We start from the raw sequence: 25,590 nt of genomic DNA on the forward strand, positions 1-25,590 counted from the left end.
ATTCTGGTTAGGTAAGATAGAGACTCATACCCGTAGATAGGTTCATACCAGTATCATACCAGAAGTAACAAACCATATTCCTCAATCTAGGCCATATTGGATATCCATAAAGTTCCATGATTACATGTACGTTTCCAGAAGCTGTCCTAGTTGTTTTCCTTGACACACCCTTGTGCTCTCAGGTAACAGGTGGTCTATGTATTAACATTGGGGGGTTTGCGGGTTGACTGTTGTTGTAGTAACCCATTATTCCTTGTAGCTTCATATTCCGACAGAAGCAGAAGAGAGCAGTGTCTGAAGAGTCCAGTGTTTTGTCTCCCCCTACTTTCCTTGTTTTGTTCCCTCCTTTCCCTCCATATCACCCTTGTGTCCTAGTGTTTGATAGGCACAGGTGGTGTAGGGGGGAAGGGTTGGGGTTATCATCGGCTCCTGGCACTCCTGCGGAAACCGTGACCGGATCCTTACAGTAAGTACAGTGGGAATGTGCGGTGCAAACTGCGGGGACCTCCTGACGCGCGCTGTGCACTTATTTATTTTGCAAATTAAGCACAGCCGTGACCCTCACTGCGTGGAACATTTCTGGTAGGTTTGGGTGCGTTGGCCTTGTAAGTGTCAATTGGGCGACCACTTGGACCGGGGCATGGGGGTTCTACTGGATTTGATCCTCTGGGATCCACTGGTTGAGGTTCTCATCATCGCTGTAATGTAGCGGGCTTACATGGCGACCATCAATGAGGTTGTGCAGTGAGTGTTGCCTATGTTATGGCTGGTCTCACACAGTTTCCTATAAAAGGAATCAAATTCCACGCATTAGGGCCTGGGTCTATTAGCTACTATGGTATATCCGTACTCAGGGTAAATGCTTCCATAACCTGATCTCACGTACTGTCCAGCCAATATATCAGCCTAACCGTCTGGTCTCCTTGGTCATAAACTCTACTCGGGGACGCTAGAGAAGTTTTTTGTACTTTGTGCAGTCCCAGCATGCGGCAGAGTGGCTCAGCTATGTCCAGTTTGTTTTGAAGAATATCTGCTGCTCTCTCAGACATCTCATTTCAAGCTCCATGACAGACGCCAATCTCTGCCTTCCTAATTTCCTTCAGTTTCTCTGTAATTTTTTGTGATGAATCCTACTGCCTGCATCTCAACCGCCTCTGAGCTATTGAGCATATCTCGTTTGAAGTCTGACCTGAGGCCCAAGGTCAACCAGTCCAATGTGCATATAGTACTTGGGCTCCTCTCCAGCCTGGAAGGTTTGAATCCCCTTACTACAAAATGCACAACATATGCAAGCATTCATAACTACAAGGCTAAATCAGGTCATCTTTGCAAAGATAAACACTAAAGTAGGTAACTTAATTCTTTTTTCATATTTAAGATTTGAAATTATCAGGCATACTGGTGAGGGTGGAAGCCTCATTAGATGCCTCCAGGCCATAATATTGGTTAAATGACCATGTTTCTGATGAAAGATCAGCTTCTGTAAAACCACTGACTCCAGGACTCCCTGAAGTCTATTTCTTATCATGAGGAAACCATCTCTGCTCTGATTAACTACAGTCTAAATACCCCTCTGGCACTCTTGGGCAAGATCACTCAGAAGGACTTCATCATGCAGCTTCATGAGAACATGAAAGTAATGTTCCCTTCCACAAGTATTGTACTATTCTCGTAGAACAGTTTTTTCTCGTTAGCTCTGCAGTAAAATTTAATAAAGCTGGTGTTGTCATGAACTATGGCAATTTTACTACCTCTAGCATTTTGGGGCCCTTCTTTGATATAATATTGATAGAAAAGGGTGTAGAGTTTGTGGAGATGCTCACCCCATGGGAAGGAACCACCAGCTCCAATGGATGACTCTTCTGAGCTCTGTGCCAGCACCTCATACTTGGAATTGGGAAATACCAAATACCTGTTTTTTTCACACTGAGACTAGTGTTTTAATGACCCCTCTCTTTCTTTTAAAGCAAGCCTGTATTTCTACAAAAGGTATAGTGATCAGCATAGGCATTCATTCTCCAAATATCCCTGTGCACTCTGTGCAGTACTGTTATTGTCTTGTAACAATATGTCTTCTTAAGAGCATTCTTTTTTTTACCTCTTAACAGGCATCTACCTGGACTTCACATCAGACATCCTTTCTGCAGGTAGTGATAGTGTCAGACCCCATTCAGGGGTGCAATGGGGCAGGCTGGGGATACTGGGCGCATGCGATGATTGCGGAGGTTAGCTGCCACTGGTGTCCCAGGGCCCATCCAGCGAGGCGTTTCCCAACTGGGCCAAACACTACCCCTTCCACACTGGACTCTCAGAGTAGCACGAGCGAGCACTCACAGACTTCTTAGGGAGGTACAGAGGAGGTTCTTGAGCACAGCACTCAACAGACACTCTAATCTTAATGTCCAGCCCAGGGCTTATCTTTTCAAGAAATAAGGTACTTTAATCACACAGTTGTGCTAAATACTACATCATTAGATGATTACACAAGTCGGTGTTCCTGGGCGTACCATCTCCTCCACCCACTATGTCTGGGTTCCCTCTCCTACGGGGAATTCAGGAGAAACCTGGCTCAGGTGCAGTTTATATCTGCCCACAGTAAAATGTGCTCTGCTTGCATTTGGTTTTACCCTTCCTTGGGATGGGTGACACTTACTGAAGCCTCGCTTGCTGCCTTGTACTAATGCTGGCCCACCTGTATACCAGGCAGGGGATTAAATGAACCATCTAGTTTGCTGGGATGTCAGACCTGGGTACAGGACATGTGTAACAGAGTGTCCACCCAGAATCTGATGGGGAAATCACCACACAAGACCTGGCTACAGTGTCTTCATCTGGAGCGGTGATGTGGCCCTGCCTGGGCTGAAGCAGCTACAGCCGGAGGGTCAGGCGGCAGCAGTTGTTAAGTCTCGGCTAGACAGCGCTTGCACCGTCTCTTCAAAACATGTTGTGTATACGCTGTGGGCTTCAGCCTGCCCATAGGTTTCCCATTGACTACCTCCATTGTCAATCTCCTAATCTTTCTCCCCATTGGTCCATTGCATGCATGCGTCATGCCTCTTCTTGTGTTTAGCCCTCCCCGAGAGCAGGGACCAATTACTACTATCCTTCCACTCCTCCCATTTAATTACCATTCTAGGAGCTTATTTTTTTCTTTGTTTAAGAGTCAACTTCAGGAGAAGTTGCGTTTTCACTTGCTTCGAGCGCAGTTTCTGTAAATAGGCCACCCAAGCAGCCATACCACCATTTTCACTATTGTCACTAACTCCAAGACCATTTCTAAAAGCACCAGGATAACACCAGCGGAGGCTGTGTGTTGGTTCTATGTCCAACACCCGTTCTCAGACAGGCACCGAACCTCTCACCACCCGCACTGTCTGCCCAACAGAGAAACGCAAAAAGAACAATTGATGGACAGAATGCAGAACAATGTCATACATTCACCTGAGTACAGAGATCTGGGCCTAAATTCATTGTTGTTTTGCTCCCCATTCCATTCCAGTTTGGACCCAGCCATAAGCAAATCATTCTTGACCCTTCTCCCCATGGGAACAGTCCAGCCCGAACTGCCAGGCCAGGTCCTCCCTAGACTAGAAACTAGCATCCTGGGTCTGGCTTCGGATTATCATCACCTCATCAGCCAGGCAAACTTGACTCCAGTGGCATAGTAAGCACAGGACCCACGTCCAGGCATACCCTTCCCACACGGTTGAGGGGAACACAGCGCTGGTTTGCGGCACTCCGAGCACCGTAGCACTCAGAGAATTCCAGACTAGTGCAATCAGCCGGGACATTGACACTGCTGCCAAATTTATTGGTGCTGGTGCTGCCACAGTTGGGGTGGCTGGTTCCGGGGCTGGCATTGGAACCGTTTTTGGAAGTTTAATTATTGGCTATGCCAGGAACCCTTCTCTGAAGCAACAGCTCTTCTCTTATGCTATCCTTGGATTTGCACTTTCTGAAGCCATGGGTCTGTTTTGTTTGATGGTTGCGTTCTTGATCCTGTTTGCCATGTAAATGTGATGCTCAAGATGTTGGCATTAGATGATACAGATGTGATTCTACATATTTTACTCTGGCTCCCAAGAGATGTGTTGTCATGGGAATGTACATTCTTTGCAAGGTCGTTTCATTAAAAATAGTGATAAAACTTGTAAAAAAAAAAAATAAAAAAAAAAGACAAATGCAAAAAGAACAATTGATGGACAGAACGATGAACAGAGAAACAGCAGAAGCGCTCCTGGGGCTGCGATATCCAAGAGCAGGGAAGGCTGTATTGGAGGTTCGGCTACACCCCTCTTTTTACGCTTCCTTCTTCCTGCTTTGTTCGCTAAGTGCCGGAGATGTGGGTCGGGTACACACACTGAGCGCCAGCCCTTTCACTGATCTCAGTGCTACCCTATCCTCCCACCACCACCACCTGATGTTATTCACCTGCCATATTCCCCCACCCTCAAAAGGTTCAGGAGAAGCACCCTATGCACTGCACATGCATAAAACCGGCGGCCATATTAGGGCCAGGCAACATGTTAAGAGAGAGTATTTTAAACAACACTGGCTTTCATTCTGCTCGTAGTGGTTTACAATGTTGCGGTTTATGGGGATTATTTAGTACCAAAAGCCTCTTTTTTGTTCCAGTAACATCAACTGCATTCTGCTTTAAGTGAAGCAGGTATAGGGAGAGGAGTGACCAGGCAGCCAATAATGAACAAGCTTTCAACGATCTAGGCCCGTTGGTTGCACATATGAAGGAGAAACCATTCCTCCAATCCTGTACAAGAGCTACTCTGCTGTCGCTGAGTTTCAAAACAACGTCAGTAAAAGCATGTAAAGCGCTCCGATATCCTTCGTGATCTTGTTTGCGCTATATAAAACTTTTTAAATAAATAAGAGGACTCCAGTCAAGATCATGGTAGTGGTCTTTTTTGCGCTGGGTTCATTTTAAAATAAGGGATGCCTTGCAACATGGAATGCAAACACTAAACATGCTTTTGGCTATCCCTTTAAAAACGTTAAGCAGAAACGTTACGATAGAAAGAGGTCTTTCACTATGGAGGAGCGGCTTCGGTCTGCTGGCCCCCCACATTATCCAGATGATGCTTCTGGTACCTCAATGGAGTCGTCGATCCCTGTATCCGAGGCACCAGGCGCCTAAAGTCCTGGCAGTCTGACGCTGCTCGTGTGCTTCAATACGTCACATTAGCTGCCTCATATATATTTATTTATTTATTTATTTATTTATGGTATTTATAAAGCGCTCTGCAACCCTACGGGCATCCTGGCGCTGTGAGAGTATAACTGAAACAGATGTGCATCATGAGTAGGATGGGTGATCAGTTTGCTTCTGGGGTAATTAAACTTTGGGGAAGAGCCATGTCTTTACCTTTTTTCGAAATGCCATCAGTTCGCCTGTTTTCCTAATAGCAATAGGGAGGCTATTCCAACTATTTTGCCCCTTGATTCCGCAGGTGTGTTTTACTGCTGTGTTTGCCTGATCCTAACGTGGATGCTCGTTTATGTCCTGGAAATTCCTATATGCACCACCCTAGATAGGGAATACGGACCCGAAGTGTGTGCCGTCACGTGCAGTCTGTATGTTTTGTGTGTGTGTGTTTTTAGGTCTTGGCACTAGACTCGAAAGAGATATGTTGTATATACTGTGTGTCCATGGTTACCCGAAGGAGTAAAGGCGCATCAGCTGCGGGCATTTCGGTGCTGCATGTGCATGGGGAACACTTACCACCTGGCCATGCAATGCTGGAACACATTGACAAAGCCAATAGTACTCTCACTGCTGAGACCGATTGGCTTTGCCAATACTTGTTGAGCTTGTGTTCCCAAATGAAGATCAGTGCAGCCCTGGCTGGGCTTCCGAAAACCAGGCAGTTCTAGACTTCGTCCGGGCTAACTGAAATCATGCATTTGCAGCCGCAAACGGGCAGACAAGGAGCACAGTGTAATGTAATGTAATGTAAATGTAATGTAAAAACTCATTTCTATAGTGCTACTACCACTCCATGGAGCATCTTGGCGCTCAAACCAACCCAGCTCGAAAGGGTTGGTGGACTGAGAGCAACACAAAGCACATTACACACTAAACACTCTACACCAAAGCCCTGCATGCAGCATCAGTTTCCTGAATTGGCTCTCCTTGGACATGAGTCGAAGCTGAAGTGGCAATTTGTTCCAAGCCCTAGAGCCCAGAACAAAAAGAGATTTTCCACCTTTAGTGGCCAGTCTAAATCTGGGGGTTACCAGAAGATTTTGGTTAGCTGACCTCAAACAACGTGCTGGCTGATAGTGTTTGAAGCCCCTAACCAGGTATCGGGGGCCTTGAGACTGGAAAGCTCGAAAGGTGATTACAAGCACCTTAAACAATACACGCTTGTGTATGGGTAGCCAGTGGAGAGTTTTTAGTGCGGCCGAGGCAGATGACTTTTTGGGCCACCGAAGTACTAAACGGGCAGTGGCATGCTGGACTAACTGCAACTTGTGAAGCACTGTTTTGTTGGTCCCTGCATACAGGCTGTTGCAGTAGTCCAGTCTAGATGTTATCAAGGCCAATGCCACAGTTTTCCTGGCGGTAAGAGGAAGAAGATCAAAAAACTTCCTTAGTGATCTAATGATGTGAAAACACATGCCAGCCACCGCTACCGCTTGCTGCTTAAACGATAAATGGTCATCAAACTTGATGCCCAAATTGCGGGCAGATAAGATGGTATTCGGCGGGGCTTCAGCATTCTTGGGCCACCATTGTTTAGGGGAAAAAAGATTTTGAGGGCCAAACGGCAATATTTCCGTCTTTCCGGAGTTACATTTGAGATGATTGTTATTCATCCACTCAAATGTGGCTGAGAGGCAGTTTTTAAGGTTTTCCTCTGCTCCAGGCAGCTCCCTGTCCAGTACCAGAATCAGCTGCATATCATCGGCGTATGATATTGCGTTGATCTGGAAGGAGGCGACTAAGTCCATCAGGGGAACCATGTAAAGATTAAAAAGTACTGGGCTCAAGCTAGAACCCTGAGGGACCCCTGAGCTGATGATTTTTTATCCAGATTTGAACTTGCCTAATATAGTTACTTGGCGTCTCTGGTTAAGAAAGTTCTTAAACCACATCAGAACCGTTCCTCCTATACCAGCGTTGCCAAGACGGTCGATCAGTATGGAATGCGAAACCGTATCGAAGGCCGTCGATAGGTCGAGTAAAATCAGGACGGTTTTCTTCCCTTGGTCCATAGCCATTCGCAGAGTCTGCGCCGTGAACAATGGTTCAAGCAACCGAGATGAGAGCTATGGGGGGCAGCAAGGGTCCTCTCAAGCTCCCTCTTGAGCAGTCCGCTCGACCTGAATGTCTCATAAGCATTGAGGAATGCTAGGCCTCACTTCTCCTGGACAGTCTATCTTCATGTAGGGACAGGTAGACTTCTTTTCTCTTGGCTGGCAGGCCGGCTTCTTGTTGCTTTTGAGCACACCCACAATTTCTCCTGTACATACTTCAGAATGCAGGTGATGTCCCTCACCTCAGGCGGCTGTCAGACAGACACCAGCCCTGGTTTCACAGCAGTCTTTTATGGAGCACTTCCTTCCTTGGTCATAAATGACGTGGAACTGGAACAAAGTGAGGTGGTCTGTATCCCACGTTTAGACCTGGCTTGGCAGTTCGGGCAGGACTGTTCCCACGAGGCACTGGGTCACGACTGATTTGCATATAGCAAAAACCGATGGATTTAGGCCCAAATCTCTGTACTAGAGTGAATGTATGACATTGTTTTGCATTCTTTCCATCAACTGTTGTTTTTGCATTTGTCACCCTGAGTGGTATGCCGAAATATGGGTCCTGTGCTCTCCACACCACTGGAGTCAAGCTATCCTGGATGAAGAGGGGTGAAACCCCGAAACCGGTCCCAGGATGCTTGTTTCCAGTCCAGAGAGGACTTGGCCTGACAGTTCGGGCTGGATTGTTCCCAAGAGGCACAGGGTCAAGACTGATTTGCATACGGCTGTGTTCAAACTGGAATGGCATGGTGAGCAAAAAAACGATGGATTTAGGCCCAGATCTCTGTACTGGGGTGAATGTATGACATTGTTCTGCATTCTATCTATGAACTGTTGTTTTTGCATTTGTCACCCGAGTGGGACGGGTATGCTCTCCATGCCACTGGACTCAGGCCATCCTGGCTGAAGAGAGGTGAAACCCCAAAACCGGTCCTAGGATGCTTGTTTCCAGTCCAGGGAGGGTCTGCCTTGGCAGTTCGGGCTGTACTGGTCCCATGAGGCACTGATTTGCATATAGCTGTGTCTGAACTAGGCTCGCGAAGTGAGCTAAAAAAGGATGATGATGGATTCAAGCCAGATCTGTGACTGGGGGTGAGTGTCTGAAAACTTCCAGCTCTTTGTCCATCATCTCCTTGTGGTTACGTTCAGTTGGCAGGGTATGCCCAGACGTGGGTCCCTTGCTCGCTTTGCCACTGGATTCAAGCTATCCTGGCTGATGAGGAGTGTTAGCCTGAAACTTGTCCCAGGATGCTTTTTCCGGTCCAGGGAAGACCTGGCTTGGCAGTTCGGGCTGGACTGTTCCCATGAGGCACAGGGTCAAGACTGATTTGCATATAGCTGGGTCTGAACTAAGGTGGAGAAGTGAGCTAAAGAATGATGATGGATTCAACACAGATCTGTGACTGGAGGTGAGTGTCTGAAAAGTTTCAGCGCTCCGTCCATCATCTCCTTGTGTTTGCTGTATCCCACATTTATAATAACTTCTAGATTGAAGATATAAATCACCGCCTCAAACGGGGGAACCGATCTGGAGTGATTCTCCTTTCAAGTGTCCTCTCCAGGCTTATTCTCCGGACACATACTTTAGTACAGTGTTAGTTCTCTTAGACTTGAGGACCCACAACAAAGGCACAAAAAAAGGTGTGATGTTTATACACCTGGCTGTCTAAAGCCCAACTGAAGCAGTAATCAGAGACAGACAAAGGTACAGGTCTCACCTAGAAACTCTCTCACCTGTGACAACAGAGTCCCACCTCCCATCCATCAAACGGCCACGCTCAGGAAGACCAACCAGCAGCTCCTCGATGACCAGAAGGCCTCAGCAGCCCTGCCTTCTTTCTGCTCGGTTCAGTGTTTGGACCTCCCCCTCCAGATACAGGGACGCAGGCAGTCCACGTGCACTGGAGGAGTACCCCCTAAATGCAAAGTATACAGTATAGGGATTTCCTCTGTATCTAAAGCATAAGGCTTAGGTTAGTAATAAGTGTCCCAACCTTGAACCGGACAAAAATGTCTTTTTGAGAAGACCCCTCACTCACCAACCTAGTTGGTGACATGCTTCATCATCGGGGTCCCACCCCATAAGCCGAATGCCTATGGGGTGTGCTGCGACACCTGATTACAGTGGAGCGGGTTCTTTGTTTTTTTTATATGTGAGAAATAATAACTGTGAAAGGTGTATTAAAAAGGGGCAAAACTGCTCACTTCAAAGACTTTATTCCTGAGTGATTTGTCCCTGTTAAAAAGAGTGTGGCACCCGTGCCTATTTAGGAAGGCGATGGTGTCTCAAAACGTGTGATAATTATAAAAATAGCGTAGTGTGCTATGTGTAGTATTTTAAAAAAATTATAGGTCAAAATACTACACATAGCACACTACGCTATTTTTATAATTATCACACGTTTTGAGACACCATCGCCTTCCTAAATAGGCACGGGTGCCACACTCTTTTTAACAGGGACAAATCACTCAGGAATAAAGTCTTTGAAGTGAGCAGTTTTGCCCCTTTTTAATACACCTTTCACAGTTATTATTTCTCACATATAAAAAAAACAAAGAACCCGCTCCACTGTAATCAGGTGTCGCAGCACACCCCATAGGCATTCGGCTTATGGGGTGGGACCCCGATGATGAAGCATGTCACCAACTAGGTTGGTGAGTGAGGGGTCTTCTCAAAAAGACATTTTTGTCCGGTTCAAGGTTGGGACACTTATTACTAACCTAAGCCTTATGCTTTAGATACAGAGGAAATCCCTATACTGTATACTTTGCATTTAGGGGGTACTCCTCCATTGTTGTTAAAACCTTTACCAGGGGACCAGGAGTTCCCACCACACATAGCTTGTGTAACTTCCCTTACTCTCTCCTTTGATTTTCACAGTCCACGTGCACTGCCTGGGAGCACAGACCTCACCCTGCATGGGGTACAAGGCCAAGAGCAATGTGGAGCACAGTGGATGGGCGAAGTGAGGTACACTCACTCAATCAGAACATTTGTAAAGCGCACTACTCAGCCGTGGGGGTCTCAAGGCGCTGGGTGGGGGTGCTGCTACTGCTCGAAGAGCCAGGTCTTGAGTAGCCTCCTGAGGGTCAGTAGGTCCTGGGTCTGCCGGAGGAGGATGGGGAGGGCGTTCCAGGTTTTGGCAGCGAAGGAGGGCGGCGGGGAACAGGTGGAAAACATGCAATCTCATGAAGTGCTTAACCAAAAAGAAATAAGCGCGTCTCTGTAGGTTATATTGTAGTCATTTTAAGTTTACTGTGGGCATCTGTAACAAGCTCTGGTAATGTTGCTCTCTGATGTCACTTCCTGAGACGTCACTGATTATGCTGGTTAGCAGGTTCCTGCTGAACGGTGCTTCCCAGATGCCAGCGGAAGTGCTCAGTGCCTCTCAGCTGCTGCTGGCCTCCAACCAGGCAGCCATCAAACTGACGTAAAAGAAAAACCACTGTGGCCAGACTGATCAAAGGACAACTTCAAACACTTCCCTTTATTCCTTCGCCTACTGGCACTTTGCATGCCGCGAGATCTGGGCTCTCACTTGCGATGCGAGAAGTTGAACTACAAGTCCCAGACTGCAACCTGCTTTTGGCAAATTCCCAGGACTTAGTGGCTCGCACTCGAGACGGCAGTGCCCGACAGCTGTGCCGAGAGGACCCACAACCACTGTCTAAAGACAGCGAGTGACGTATGACGACTGAAGAAAAAGGCCTGGAGCATATTCTCAGGTGATAACAGACAGTCTGGGCGGCTCAAGTCCCGAAGAAAACGCAGTGGGATGTCGCACCTGCTGCATTCACATGCATAGCTGACAAGCTTCACAGGTCCACGCGTGTTCTGCTGCTTCAGGGCAGGTGTTTTTTAAAGTTCTGGAACTTGTAGTCCTGTTTTATAATGGACTACAAGTCACATAATTCAAAGATAAAAACTGGAACAGTAGAGCACATCACGCAAAGAGTATGAAGGGCCAGGTTTGTTACACGGCCCCGGGCCTCTCCCCTTTCCAAACTCCAGCAGCCCAGACAGTCTGTGAAGACTCTTTCAATTCAGGGGCTTGTAAGAAAAATACAGAACTTTTCAGCGCTAGGCGTCTTCAGGAGCGCCTTCAACAAGCCCAGATATTTAGTCCAAAACACTTGGCGCGCTCGAAAGTTGCAAAAAAACGGCAAGGAAAAAAGAACATACAATAACATACATTAAAGGTAAAAAAGCGAGCACTTGTTACCTGAGCTCCTGGGCACCTGGAATCCGAAAGGTACGTGGGGTGGGTAAGCGCCCTCGCACCCACAGCTGCCAGCCCCGCCTCCGAGAGGCCACCCTGCACCCCGGGAGAGAGATTGCCCGCCTGCTCGGTGCCGCTCGTCAGCTGACGGACCCGGGTCCGCACTGCCAGCTCCGGAGCCTGGGCGAGGCGCTGCGGGCACAGACTTTGGACTTCACGGTGCCCGAGCCGTGCCAGGGCGCGAGGACTGAAAACCACCTGCTTCTGTGCAGGCCCGGTTCTAGCGGGTGGGCCGGGTGGGCCAGGCCCACCCAAACATGAGCCTGGCCCACCCAAACAGGATCCTTGGCCCTCACAATGAGGGTTTGAAGACAGGCGGGCAACGCCTTTAGGATCAAAAGAGCTTCAACCCTCCCCCTTCTTGTGTGTCAGCCCGGGCCGAGACAGCTTCTCCGAGCGCACTCACACACAGTTTTACAGATTATCACAGCCGCCCCGAGTACTTCACAGGTCTTTACAAGACCATTTACATGTTAACGAGGCTTTGCTTATTTTTTCACCCCTTTATCTCTGCATGGGGAAAGGCGACAAATCCTTTCTTTGACAAGGGTAACCTTTGGTAACCTTTGCTTACCGTCATGCTGCATTGATATTTCTTTTTCTATGTAGCGGAGGAGAAAAGAAGTTTGTTTATTTATTTATTTCCGTATTTTAGGTTACTTTATTAGCAGAACATTTATATACAAATATATAATATGTAAATGTAAGATTGCTCATTTGCACAAGAAAGAAAAATAAATCAAAAAGTGCAATTCGTTGTGTGTTAAGCAACTCCATGGGCACTGAATAAGCCAATCTGCAAAATATGTGCAACAGCTGCATTTCTCCGTCGATCCTCCTTTGCACACACACCCCTGGCCACATTTATCGCTTCCGGGAGGGCAACAGGAACAGCAGATTTTTTTCGAGGATGTACATTTGCAGTTTTCACACTTGCACGACCCAGTACATGTACAAGAGCCACTGTTGGCACAACCGCAGTCTTTAGGGTCCATGTTTTGAAGTAGATGTTAGATACGGATTATCGGCCCAGTATTGAAAGGTCTCTGTAAAATTTGTTTATTTATATTCACCTTTCCTGACCCCTGCCGTGGCTCATCACATAAGGCTGTGACACAAAGTTTGACTCATGGAGTAGGTAAGAGAATGCGTTACTACATTTTTTTTCTTTTTAAAATCTGCACAGGCCCAGCAGGACACATACTTCGTGTGAGCTTCATTTAAACAGTTTTATCATTATCATTGCTGATGCAGGACAACAATAATAATACAAAATGCCAGATAACGCTGGTGATTAATTATCCTGCTGGAGAGCAATCATTTGTCTGTTACAAGTTTTTAAATGCTGATGAACTGTATTTTATGTGGATAAATTCAGGGCTTTAAGTGGGATGAAAAAACTGGGGGGTCTCTCAAAGGGGCGTGGCCAATGTAATTGAGGACGTGGCTTAAAAACAGTACATTAAAAATCTGTGTTTAGCAGTGTGCGGCCCGACTTGTATTTTGCTGTTTCTGTCATTGTATCCAGGTATATGATACAACAAGTAACATCATACCTACAAGCCAGGACTATTGGCTTTGTCAATGGTTGTTAGTTGCATAAAATAAATTACAGCAACTATGGCTTGTATATAATATTGCAAAAGCTTCCACTTAAAGCCCTGGTGACATCACAACAGTGTTGCTGCTCCTGAGTTTCAAAAAGAGAAGGGAAATCCAGAGAGAAAATGACTCTCTTTAAAGGATTTCCCTTTCCCTTCTCCCTATAACGCTCACCTGGCATGACGTTATGCCGTAACTTTATGTGCCTGCGGTCTCGAAACGGGTCTCTATCGGGCTCTGTTTTGTGCCCTGGCACTTTTTTCCGGACTGCGGTGACAGCAGACTGCTGTCACTGCAGTTCGGAAAAAAACGGACTACCTGTGACCAGAGCACAAAAAAGAGCCCGATAGAGACCCGTTTCGAGGCCCCTTTAAAAAAACTGCCTGTGCTCAGACCCAGTGAGACCCGGCCCACTTAAAGCTCTGGATAGCTCAGTGGGTTACTGCATTTGTCACAGAGATCCTTGTTACTTGCAGTTCAGAAGTTACAATCCTTACATAGGACAGTAACCAATGAACTGTCATCAAAGAGCTGCCTACAAACATGAATGGTATAGTTAAAACTTCGCTTTTTCTGTTTTTTGATATAGTTAGAACTTCCCCAGTCTTTCATTATTCTAATGTTGCCAAAATGAGTATGTTTGGGCAGATATACATTTTTATCAGTAAAGCTGACCCCCATGGAATACTCTTTAAATCCTAAGGTTGTGTTTCCCCAGACCAAACCCTCTTAAAATATCCTGCCCACCAGTATGGATGACATATGATTCCTACACCTTGTAATCCTCATTGGCTTATATGACATTCCCTATAGACTGATTTACATACTTGTACGATTCATTGTCTCTGTATAATGTGTGCTTGGTGTAAAGTACTGACACACACTACACTGATATGAGTAGCGCTATACAACAAATGAAATGCATATGAGAGAGGGGCTACGTAAAGATAAGGGACACTGATGGAGGGTGGCAGTGAGGGAATCTGAGGATGAGGTAGTGGGAGGGGCTCCAGAGAGATGAGGGGCACTGTTGGAGGGTGGCAGTGAGGGAATCTGAGGAGGAGGTAGTGGGAGGGTCTCCGGAGAGATGAGGGTTACTGGTGAAGGGTGGTAGTGAGGGAATCCGAGGAAGAGGTCATGGGGTGGAGGGGGTAGTCAGGGAGAGATGAGGGGCACTGGTGGAGGGTTGCAGTGAGGGAATCCGAGGAGGAGGTCAATAGGGGGAGGGGCTATGGGGAGATGAGGGGCACTTGTGGCGTGTTGTTGTGAGGGAATTCGAGGCGGAGGTCAATAGAGGGGGCATTGAGAATTGAGGGGCACTGTTGGAAGGTGGGAGTAAAGGTATTTACGGAGAAAGAGGTTATTCGTGCGGCGCCAAAAAAGACTTTCGCATCAGCGCTGAAGCCGGCCTTTCTGTTTTTGTTTATCTAATTAGCTGTTGGGTTATAAGGGCTACTGTGGAACATATTTTAAGTGCATGCTAATTATGTTTACTACTATATTCAATGTTTTAAGTTTGAAGGTGATTTTACTAATGTTTTTACCGGGAAAAATGAAAGTGGAGCCCGATGGTGCCTGATATGGGGATGGGGCCCAAGGTCATCTGTGACATAAGGTGCACTGGAGAGGAGTAGTGGATAATCAAGCCTGTATGGGAGTGTGTTGCAGAGTCCTTGGTCAGGTGGAGGTAGTAATGAAGAGGGATTCTCCCTGAAGGCTCCCACAGAGGGAGCCCGTGGAGTGTCACTTGCCTGATACTCCCACCTCAGAAACCTCCTCTTCCCATCAAAAGGAACATTACATGGAAAAAACACTTTTTGAAAGTGATAATATTTAGAAAGAGATTTGCGTTTTACTGGGCCTTGTAAGACTAAGAATAGATAAAGGAGGGCCCTGAAGCAGGCCTGCCTAGACATATATGCGACAAATCGAGCCCGCAGTGGCCCACCCAAATGCACCCTTGGCCCACCCAAATAAAAATTCCTGGAGCCGGGCCTGCTTCTGTGGATGATGAAAGGCAGCGCGCAGGCTTCCAGGAAGAGAAAAGGAGGTCTTGAGAAGAACACGCCCCTGCTGACCTGTCATATCTGGAAGACGGCGACCGTCCTTAGCTCGGTCACAAGGCGAGGGTAGACGCCGTCTACCCATTTCACCCACAGGGTGCACGGCGTCTACCCTGCAAGAGACGGGCCCCGCATATGTATGCTTAACTTGAGCCGGTGTAATCTTAGACACGCAGCAGCACCTTCTCTATAAACACGCCCCTGCGCTGACCTGTCATAGCTCGAAGACGGTCCTTTATTTTGATTTATGACTGTGTTCAATTACCTTATGATCAAAAAAAGAGGCAATCTCAAGTCACATGAGTGCAGTTGTTAATTCAAACACAAAAGGAACATTCAAGAGGCAGCCACCAATAAAGGACATATTTGTTTCACATACCATACTCCAGCTAGAAGAAATAAGCATTGGCAAAGCCAAAAGATCTCGCCCATGGGGCCAATTTGTTTTGCAAATAGTTTTTAGCGAGGGTGTGCAGCAATGCATGGTTAAAGAGTAAACATAAAAAATGGCGCTAAGACGTTTTCGCCTACCTCATTATGCATGTGCGTACAACTTGGAACAATAAATGTAAAAGTTGAAAAAGTAGACATTGACACTGGCACTATTTGTTTCAATGTTTCTCTTTTTGCAGATCCGAGATGGCAGACTTCACTTGGCACAATTAATAACAACAATTAGGATTTTTTTGCACAGGTTTTTTTTTTAAAGCATCACGTGTATTGGGGATGAATGTGAATAGGGGGAGCATAAAGAGGTCAGGAGGGGGAAACCACTGCACGAGGAAGACAGAGGCAGGGGACGGGGGAAGTGAAAATGGAGAAAAATACAGGGCGAGGGAGAGAAATCCAGCTTGGGGTTGCGAGCGGCGAAGCACATGAGGGCAACAAGCACATGAAAGTGTCAGCAACCCAGGGAGTGGGGGAGAAGCGCACGAGAGCGGGAACAACACGTATCATGAGGCGAGAAGAACAAACAAGAGGGGAGATGCATTGCAGGCAGCATACTTTGGAGAGTTGGAGACAGCTGGAAAACACATGCAGTCTTGTGGACTAATTAAACAAAAAGGAGAAAAAATATAGCTCCCTAAAAGTGTGAAAAGGAAGGACAGAACTCAGTCAATCAGAGGGATGCAAAGAGGCTAATCTCCAGGGGAAAGACAAACAAGATGGAGAAACCAAGACAAGGAAGGTCACTTAATAAGAAGCAAGGAAATGAGACTGACAAACCCAAACAAGGCTAAGCATTCGGCTGAGAGTTTCTTAGTAAGCCTGGAGTAGGTCTTTTGCCACCAGGCAGCCAGACCTAAGAATGTGAAAGCAAGGAGAAATGTGTATGAATCATCCCTTGTGCTTCCTCCCCCTGGCTCAGCAGAACAACAAATTGGTACAATTCTAACAAGTTGAAGATAAAGTTGTCAAGTGGTGAGTGCCAGACACAGGCCCCCGTGAACATTAGGTCACATGAGATGAGGTGTGCTCCACAGACACAGGCCCCTGTGAACCTCAGGTCACACGAGAGGAGGTGTGGTCCTCAGACACATGTCTGTGTGAACCTCGGGTCACACGAGAGGTGGTGTGTTCCACAAACACAGGCCAGTGTGAACCTTGGGTCACACGAGAGGTGTGCTCCACAGACACAGGCCGGTGTGAACCTCGGGTCACACGAGAGGTGTGTTCCTCAGAAACAGGCTGCTGTGAACCTTAGGTCACACGAGGGGAGGTGTGCTCCAGAGACAAAGGCCGGTGAACCTCGGGTCACACGAGGGGAGGTGTGCTCTAGAGACACAGGCCCCGTGAACCTCGGGTCACACGAGAGGAGGTGTGCTCCACAGACACAGGCCGTGTGAACCTTAGGTCACTCGAGAGAAGGTGTGCTCCAGAGACACAGGCCCCTGTGAACCTTAGGTCACACGAGAGGAGGTGTGCTCCAGAGACACAGGCCCCGTGAACCCCAGGTCACACCCCAGGAGGTGTGCTCCACAGACACAGGTCCCCTTGAACCTCGGGTCACACGAGAGTAGGTGTGCTCCACAGACACAGGCCTGTGTGAACCTAGGTCACACAAGAGAAGGTGTGCTCCACAGACACAGGCCCCCTTGAACCTAGGGTCACACGAGAGGAGGTGTGCTCCACAGACACAGGCCCCCTTGAACCTAGGGTCACACGAGAGGAGGTGTGCTCCAGAGACACAGGCCCCCGTGAACCTCTGGTCACACGAGAGGAGGTGTGCTCCTCAGACACAGGCCTGTGTGAACCTGGGTCACACAAGAGGAGGTGTGCTCCTCAGACACAGGCCGGTGTGAACCTTCGGTCACACGAGAGGAGGTGTGCTCCACGGACACATGCCGGTGTGAACCTTAGGTCACACAAGAGGATGTGTACTCCACAGACACAGGCCCCGTGAACCCCAGGTCACACCCCAGGAAGTGTGCTTCACAGACACAGGCCCCCTTCAAACTCGGGTCACTCGAGGAGGTGTGCTCCACAGACACAGGCCCTCTTAAACCTCTGGTCACACGAGAGGAGGTGTGCTCCACAGACACAGGCCTGTGTGAACCTGGGTCACACGAGAGGAGATGTGCTCAAAAGGTACAGGCCTGTGTGAACCTCAGGTCACACGAGAGGAGGTGTGCTCCACAGACACAGGCCCCCTTGTACCTCAGGTCACACAAGAAGAGGTGTGGTCCACAGACGCAGGCCTCCATGAACCTCGGGTCACACCAGAGGAGGTGTGCTCCACAGACACAAGCCCCAGTGAACCTCGGGTCACACAAGAGGTGGTGTGCTCCACAGACACAGGCCCGTGAACCCCAGGTCACACCCCAGGAGGTTTCCTCCACAAACACAGGCTAGTGTGAACCTCAGGTCACACAAGAAGAGGTATGGTCCACAGACATAGGCCCCCGTGAACCTCGGGTCACACGAGAAGAGGTGTGGTCCACAGACACAGGCCCCTGTGAACCTCGGGTCACACGAGAGGTGTGCTCCACAGACACAGGCCCCATGAACCTCGGGTCACACGAGAGGAGATGTGCCCCACAAACACAGGCCTGTGTAAACCTCAGGTCACACGAGAGGAAGTGTACTCCACAGACAAAGGCCCCCGTGAACCTCGGGTCACACAAGGAGGTGTGCCCCACAGACACATGCCTGTGTGTACCTCAGGTCACAAGAGAGGAGGTGTGCTCCACAGACACAGGTCTGTGTGAACCTCGGGTCACACGAGAAGATGTGTGGTCCACAGACATAGGCCCCTGTGAACCTCGGGTCACACGAGAAGAGGTGTGGTCCACAGACACAGGCCCCTGTGAACCTCGGGTCACAAAAGAGGTGTGCTCCACAGACAAATGCCCCGTGAACCTCGGGTCACACGAGAGGAGGTGTGCTCCACAGACACAGGTCTGTGTGAACCTCGGGTCACAAGAGGAGGTGTGCTCCACAGACACAGGACCCCATGAACCTCGGGTCACACAAGAGGAGGTGTGCTCCTCAGAAACAGGCTGGTGAGAACCTCGGGTCACACGAGAGGAGGTGTGCTCCTCAGACACAGGCTGGTGTGAACCTTAGGTCACACGAGAGGAGGTGTGCTCCACAGACACAGGCCCCTGTGAACCTCAGGTCACACGAGAGGAGGTGTGGTCCTCAGACACAGGCTGGTGTGAACCTTAGGTCACACAAGAGGAGGTGTGCTCCAGAGACACATGCCCCCGTGAACCTCTGGTCACACAAGGGGAGGTGTGCTTCACAGACACAGGCCCCCGTGAACCTCGGGTCACACAAGAGGAGGTGTGCTCCTCAGACACAGGCCCCGTGAACCTTGGGTCACACAAGAGGAGGTGTGCTCCAGAGACATAGGCCTGTGTGAACCTTAGGTCACACGAGAGGAGGTGTGCCCCACAGACACAGGCCCCCTTGAACCTCGGGTCACACAAGAGGAGGTGTGCTCCAGAGACACAGGCCCCCGTGAACCTCAGGTCACACGAGAGGAGGTGTGGTCCTCAGACACAGGCCGGTGTGAACCTTAGGTCACACGAGAGGAGGTGTGCTCCACAGACACAGGCCGGTGTGAACCTTAGGCCACACGAGAGGAGGTGTGCTCCACAGACACAGCCCTGTGAACCCCAGGTCACACCCCAGGAGGTGTGCTCCACAGACACAGGCCCCCGTGAACCTTAGGTCACACGAGAGGAGGTGTGCTCCAGAGAGACAGGCCCCCGTCATCCTCTGGTCACACGAGGGGAGGTGTGCTCCACAGACACAGGCCCCTGTGAACCTCGGGTCACACGAGAGGTGGTGTGTTTCACAGACACCGGCCGGTGTGAACCTCGGGTCACACGAGAGGAGGTGTGCTCCTCAGAAACAGGCCTGTGTGAACCTCGGGTCACATGAGAGGTGTGCTCCACAGACACAGGCCCCATGAACCTCGGGTCACACGAGAGGAGATGTGCCCCACAAACACAGGCCTGTGTAAACCTCAGGTCACACGAGAGGAGGTGTACTCCACAGACCAAGGCCCCCGTGAACCTCGGGTCACACAAGGAGGTGTGCCCCACAGACACATGCCTGTGTGTACCTCAGGTCACAAGAGAGGAGGTGTGCTCCACAGACACAGGTCTGTGTGAACCTCGGGTCACAGGAGAAGAGGTGTGCTCCAGAGACACAGCCCCCTTGAACCTCGGGTCACACGAGAGGAGGTGTGCTCCAGAGACACAGGCCCCCGTGAACCTCGGGTCACACGAGAGGAGGTGTGCTCCACAGACACAGGTCTGTGTGAACCTCGGGTCACAAGAGGAGGTGTGCTCCACAGACACAGGACCCCATGAACCGCGGGTCACACGAGAGGAGATGTGCTCCTCAGAAACAGGCTGGTGAGAACCTCGGGTCACACGAGAGGAGGTGTGCTCCTCAGACACAGGCTGGTGTGAACCTTAGGTCACACGAGAGGAGGTGTGCTCCACAGACACAGGCCCCTGTGAACCTCAGGTCACACGAGAGGAGGTGTGCTCCAGAGACACAGGCTGGTGAGAACCTTAGGTCACACGAGAGGAGGTGTGCTCCAGAGACACAGGCCCCCGTGAACCTCTGGTCACACAAGGGGAGGTGTGCTCCACAGACACAGGCCCCGTGAACCTTGGGTCACACAAGAGGAGGTGTGCTTCACAGACACAGGCCCCCGTGAACCTCGGGTCACACAAGAGGAGGTGTGCTCCTCAGACACAGGCCCCGTGAACCTTGGGTCACACAAGAGGAGGTGTGCTTCACAGACACAGGCCCCCGTGAACCTCGGGTCACACAAGAGGAGGTGTGCTCCTCAGACACAGGCCCCGTGAACCTTGGGTCACACAAGAGGAGGTGTGCTTCACAGACACAGGCCAGTGTGAACCTAGGGTCACACGAGAGGAGGTGTGCTCCAGAGACATAGGCCTGTGTGAACCTTAGGTCACACGAGAGGAGGTGTGCCCCACAGACACAGGCCCCCTTGAACCTCGGGTCACACAAGAGGAGGTGTGCTCCAGAGACACAGGCCCCCGTGAACCTCAGGTCACACGAGAGGAGGTGTGGTCCTCAGACACAGGCCGGTGTGAACCTTAGGTCACACGAGAGGAGGTGTGCTCCACAGACACAGGCTGGTGAGAACCTCAGGTCACACGAGAGGAGGTGTGCTCCTCAGACACAGGCTGGTGTGAACCTTAGGTCACACGAGAGGAGGTGTGCTCCACAGACACAGGCCCCTGTGAACCTCAGGTCACACGAGAGGAGGTGTGGTCCTCAGACACAGGCTGGTGTGAACCTTAGGTCACACAAGAGGAGGTGTGCTCCAGAGACACATGCCCCCGTGAACCTCTGGTCACACAAGGGGAGGTGTGCTTCACAGACACAGGCCCCCGTGAACCTCGGGTCACACAAGAGGAGGTGTGCTCCTCAGACACAGGCCCCGTGAAGCTTGGGTCACACAAGAGGAGGTGTGCTCCAGAGACACAGGCCCCCGTGAACCTCAGGTCACACAAGAGGAGGTGTGCTCCAGAGACACAGGCTGGTGTGAACCTTAGGTCACACGAGAGGAGGTGTGCTCCAGAGACACAGGCCCCCGTCATCCTCTGGTCACACGAGGGGAGGTGTGCTCCACAGACACAGGCCCGTGAACCTCGGGTCACACGAGAGGTGGTGTGTTCCACAGACACAGGCCGGTGTGAACCTCGGGTCACACGAGAGGAGGTGTGCTCCTCAGAAACAGGCTGCTGTGAACCTTAGGTCACACAAGAGGAGGTGTGCTCCAGAGACACAGGCCCCGTGAACCTCGGGTCACACGAGGGGAGGTGTGCTCTAGAGACACAGGCCCCGTGAACCTCAGGTCACACGAGAGGAGGTGTGCTCCACAGACACAGGCCCTGTGAACCTCAGGTTACACGAGAGAAGGTGTGCTATAGAGAAACAGGCCCCCAAGAACCTTAGGTCACACGAGAGAAGGTGTGCTCCAGAGACACAGGCCCCCGTGAACCTTAGGTCACACGAGAGGAGGTGTGCTCCAGAGACACAGGCCCCGTGAACCCCAGGTCACACCCCAGGAGGTGTGCTCCACAGACACAGGTCCCCTTGAACCTCGGGTCACACGAGAGGAGGTGTGCTCCACAGACACAGGCCTGTGTGAACCTGGGTCACACAAGAGAAGGTGCGCTCCACAGACACAGGCCCCCTTGAACCTAGGGTCACAAGAGAGGAGGTGTGCTCCACAGACACAGGCCCCCTTGAACCTCTGGTCACACGAGAGGAGGTGTGCTCCTCAGACACAGGCCTGTGTGAACCTGGGTCACACGAGAGGAGGTGTGCTCCTCAGACACAGGCCGGTGTAAACCTTAGGTCACACGAGAGGAGGTGTGCTCCACAGACACAGGCCGGTGTGAACGTTAGGTCACACGAGAGGAGATATACTCCACAGACACAGGCCCCGTGAACCCCAGGTCACACCCCAGGAGATGTGCTCCACAGACACAGGCCCCCTTAAACCTCGGGTCACTCGAGGAGGTGTGCTCCACAGACACAGGCCCCCTCAAACCTCTGGTCACACGAGAGGAGGTGTGCTCCACAGACACAGGCCTGTGTGAACCTAGGGTCACACGAGAGGAGGTGTGCTCCAGAGACACAGGCCCCCGTGAACCTCGGGTCACACGAGAGGAGGTGTGCTCCAGCGACACAGGCCTGTGTGAACCTCGGGTCACACGAGAGGAGGTGTGCTCCACAGACACAGGCCCCCTTGTACCTCAGGTCACACAAGAAGAGGTGTGGTCCACAGACACAGGCCTCCCTGGACCTCGGGTCACACGAGAGGAGGTGTGCTCCACAGACACAAGCCCCAGTGAACCTCGGGTCACACGAGAGGTGGTGTGCTCCACAGACACAGGCCCGTGAACCCCAGGTCACACCCCAGGAGGTTTCTTTCACAAACACAGGCTAGTGTGAACCTCAGGTCACACAAGAAGAGGTGTGGTCCACAGACATAGGCCCCCGTGAACGTCGGGTCACACGAGAAGAGGTGTGGTCCACAGACACAGGCCCCTGTGAACCTCAGGTCACACGAGGAGGTGTGCCCCACAGACACATGCCTGTGTGTACCTCAGGTCACACGAGAGGAGGTGTGGTCCACAGACATAGGCCCCTGTGAACCTCGGGTCACACGAGAAGAGGTGTGGTCCACAGACACAGGCCCCTGTGAACCTCGGGTCACAAAAGAGGTGTGCTCCACAGACAAATGCCCCGTGAACCTCGGGTCACACGAGAGGAGGTGTGCTCCAGAGACACAGGCCCCCGTGAACCTCGGGTCACATGAGAGGAGGTGTGCTCCAGAGACACAGGCCTGTGTGAACCTCGGTTCACACGAGAGGAGGTGTGCTCCACAGACACAGGCCCCATGAACCTCGGGTCACATGAGAGGTGGTGTGCTCCACAGACACAGGCCTGTGAACCCCAGGTCACACAAGAAGAAGTGTGGTCCACAGACATAGGCCCCCGCGAACCTCGGGTCACACGAGAAGAGATGTGGTCCACAGACACAGGCCCCTGTGAACCTCGGGTCACACGAGAGGTGTGCTCCACAGACAAAGGCCCCGTGAACCTCGGGTCACACGAGAGGAGATGTGTGCTCCAGAGACACAGGCCCCCGTGAACCTTAGGTCACACGAGAGGAGGTGTGCTCCATAGACACAGGCCCCGTGAACCCCAGGTCAGCCCCCAGGAGGTGTGCTCCACAGACACAGGTCCCCTTGAACCTCGGGTCACACGAGAGGAGGTGTGCTCCACAGACACAGGCCTGTGTGAACCTAGGTCACACAAGAGAAGGTGTGCTCCACATACACAGGCCCCGTGAACCGCAGGTCACACCCCAGAAGGTGTGCTTCACAGACACAGGCCCCCTTGAACCTAGGGTCACACGAGAGGAGGTGTGCTCCACAGATACAGGCCCCCTTGAACCTCTGGTCAGCCCCCAGGAGGTGTGCTCCTCAGACACAGGCCGGTGTGAACCTTAGGTCACACGAGAGGAGGTGTGCTCCACAGACACAGGCCGGTGTGAACCTTAGGTCACACGGGAGGAGGTGTGCTCCACAGACACATGCCGGTGTGAACGTTAGGTCACAAGAGAGGAGGTGTACTCCACAGACACAGGCCCTGTGAACCCCAGGTCACACCCCAGGAGGTGTGCTCCACAGACACAGGCCCCCTTGAAACTCGGGTCACTCGAGGAGGTGTGCTCCACAGACACAGGCCCCCTTAAACCTCTGGTCACACGAGAGGAGGTGTGCTCCACAGACACAGGCCTGTGTGAACCTGGGTCACACGAGAGGAGATGTGCTCAAAAGGTACAGGCCTGTGTGAACCTCAGGTCACACGAGAGGAGGTGTGCTCCACAGACACAGGCCCCCTTGTACCTCAGGTCACACAAGAAGAGGTGTGCTCCACAGACACCAGCCCCAGTGAACCTCGGGTCACACGAGAGGTGGTGTGCTCCACAGACACAGGCCCGTGAACCCCAGGTCACACCCCAGGAGGTTTCCTCCACAAACACAGGCTAGTGTGAACCTCAGGTCACACAAGAAGAGGTATGGTCCACAGACATAGGCCCCCGTGAACCTCGGGTCACACGAGAAGAGGTGTGGTCCACAGACACAGGCCCCTGTGAACCTCAGGTCACACGAGAGGTGTGCTCCACAGACAGAGGCCCCATGAACCTCGGGTCACACGAGAGGAGATGTGCACCACAAACACAGGCCTGTGTAAACCTCAGGTCACACGAGAGGAAGTGTACTCCACAGACCAAGGCCCCCGTGAACCTCGGGTCACACAAGGAGGTGTGCTCCACAGACACAGGTCTGTGTGTACCTCAGGTCACACGAGAAGAGGTGTGCTCCAGAGACACAGCCCCCTTAAACCTCGGATCACACGAGAGGAGGTATGCTCCAGAGAAACAGGCCCCCGTGATCCTCGTGTCACACGAGAGGAGGTGTGCTCCTCAGAAACAGGCTGGTGTGAACCTCGGGTCACACGAGAGGAGGTGTGCTCCCCAGACACAGGCCCCCGTGAACCTCGGGTCACACAAGGGGAGGTGTGCTCCAGAGACACAGGCCCCCGTGAACCTCTGGTCACACAAGGGGAGATGTGCTCCACAGACACAGGCCCCGTGAACCTCGGGTCACACGAGAGGAGGTGTGCTTCACAGACACAGGCCCCCGTGAACCTCGGGTCACACAAGAGGAGGTGTGCTCCTCAGACACAGGCCCCATGAACCTTGGGTCACACAAGAGGAGGTGTGCTCCACAGACACAGGCCAGTGTGAACCTAGGGTCACACGAGAGGAGGTGTGCTCCAGAGACATAGGCCTGTGTGAACCTTAGGTCACACGAGAGGAGGTGTGCCCCACAGACACAGGCCCCCTTGAACCTCGGGTCACACAAGAGGAGGTGTGCTCCAGAGACACAGGCCCCCGTGAACCTCAGGTCACACGAGAGGAGGTGTGGTCCTCAGACACAGGCCGGTGTGAACCTTAGGTCACACGAGAGGAGGTGTGGTCCTCAGACACAGGCCTGTGTGAACCCCAGGTCACCCCCCAGGAGGTGTGCTCCACAGACACAGGCCCCCGTGAACCTTAGGTCACACGAGAGGAGGTGTGCTCCAGAGACACAGGCCCCCGTGAACCTCAGGTCACACAAGAGGAGGTGTGCTCCAGAGACACAGGCTGGTGTGAACCTTAGGTCACACAAGAGGAGGTGTGCTCCAGAGGCACAGGCCCCCATCATCTTCTGGTCACACGAGGGGAGGTGTGCTCCACAGACACAGGCCCCTGTGAACTTCGGGTCACACGAGAGGTGGTGTGTTCCACAGAC

At 51.2% G+C, this 25,590-nt stretch overlaps 1 protein-coding gene and 1 pseudogene across 3 annotated transcripts in view; both read right to left on the bottom strand.

Moving 5' to 3' along the window:
- Positions 1-11,854, bottom strand: part of LOC147718360 (arf-GAP with Rho-GAP domain, ANK repeat and PH domain-containing protein 1-like) — a 525,400-nt gene extending 513,546 nt beyond the window's left edge. For 2 of the 3 annotated variants that reach the window (XR_015295285.1, XM_086918310.1), the window contains exon 1: positions 11,496-11,854. The gene's annotated coding sequence lies outside the window, so the exon portion shown is untranslated. The remainder of the gene's footprint in view (positions 1-11,495) is intronic. The other variant, XM_086918312.1, reaches the window with a different exon arrangement.
- On the bottom strand, positions 4,024-12,547 carry LOC147718362 (metallothionein pseudogene; annotated as a pseudogene).
- Positions 12,548-25,590: the final 13,043 nt, after the last annotated feature.

This window comes from Lissotriton vulgaris, chromosome 4_1 (genome assembly GCF_964263255.1).
Source record: "Lissotriton vulgaris chromosome 4_1, aLisVul1.2, whole genome shotgun sequence".
NCBI lineage: Eukaryota > Metazoa > Chordata > Amphibia > Caudata > Salamandridae > Lissotriton > Lissotriton vulgaris.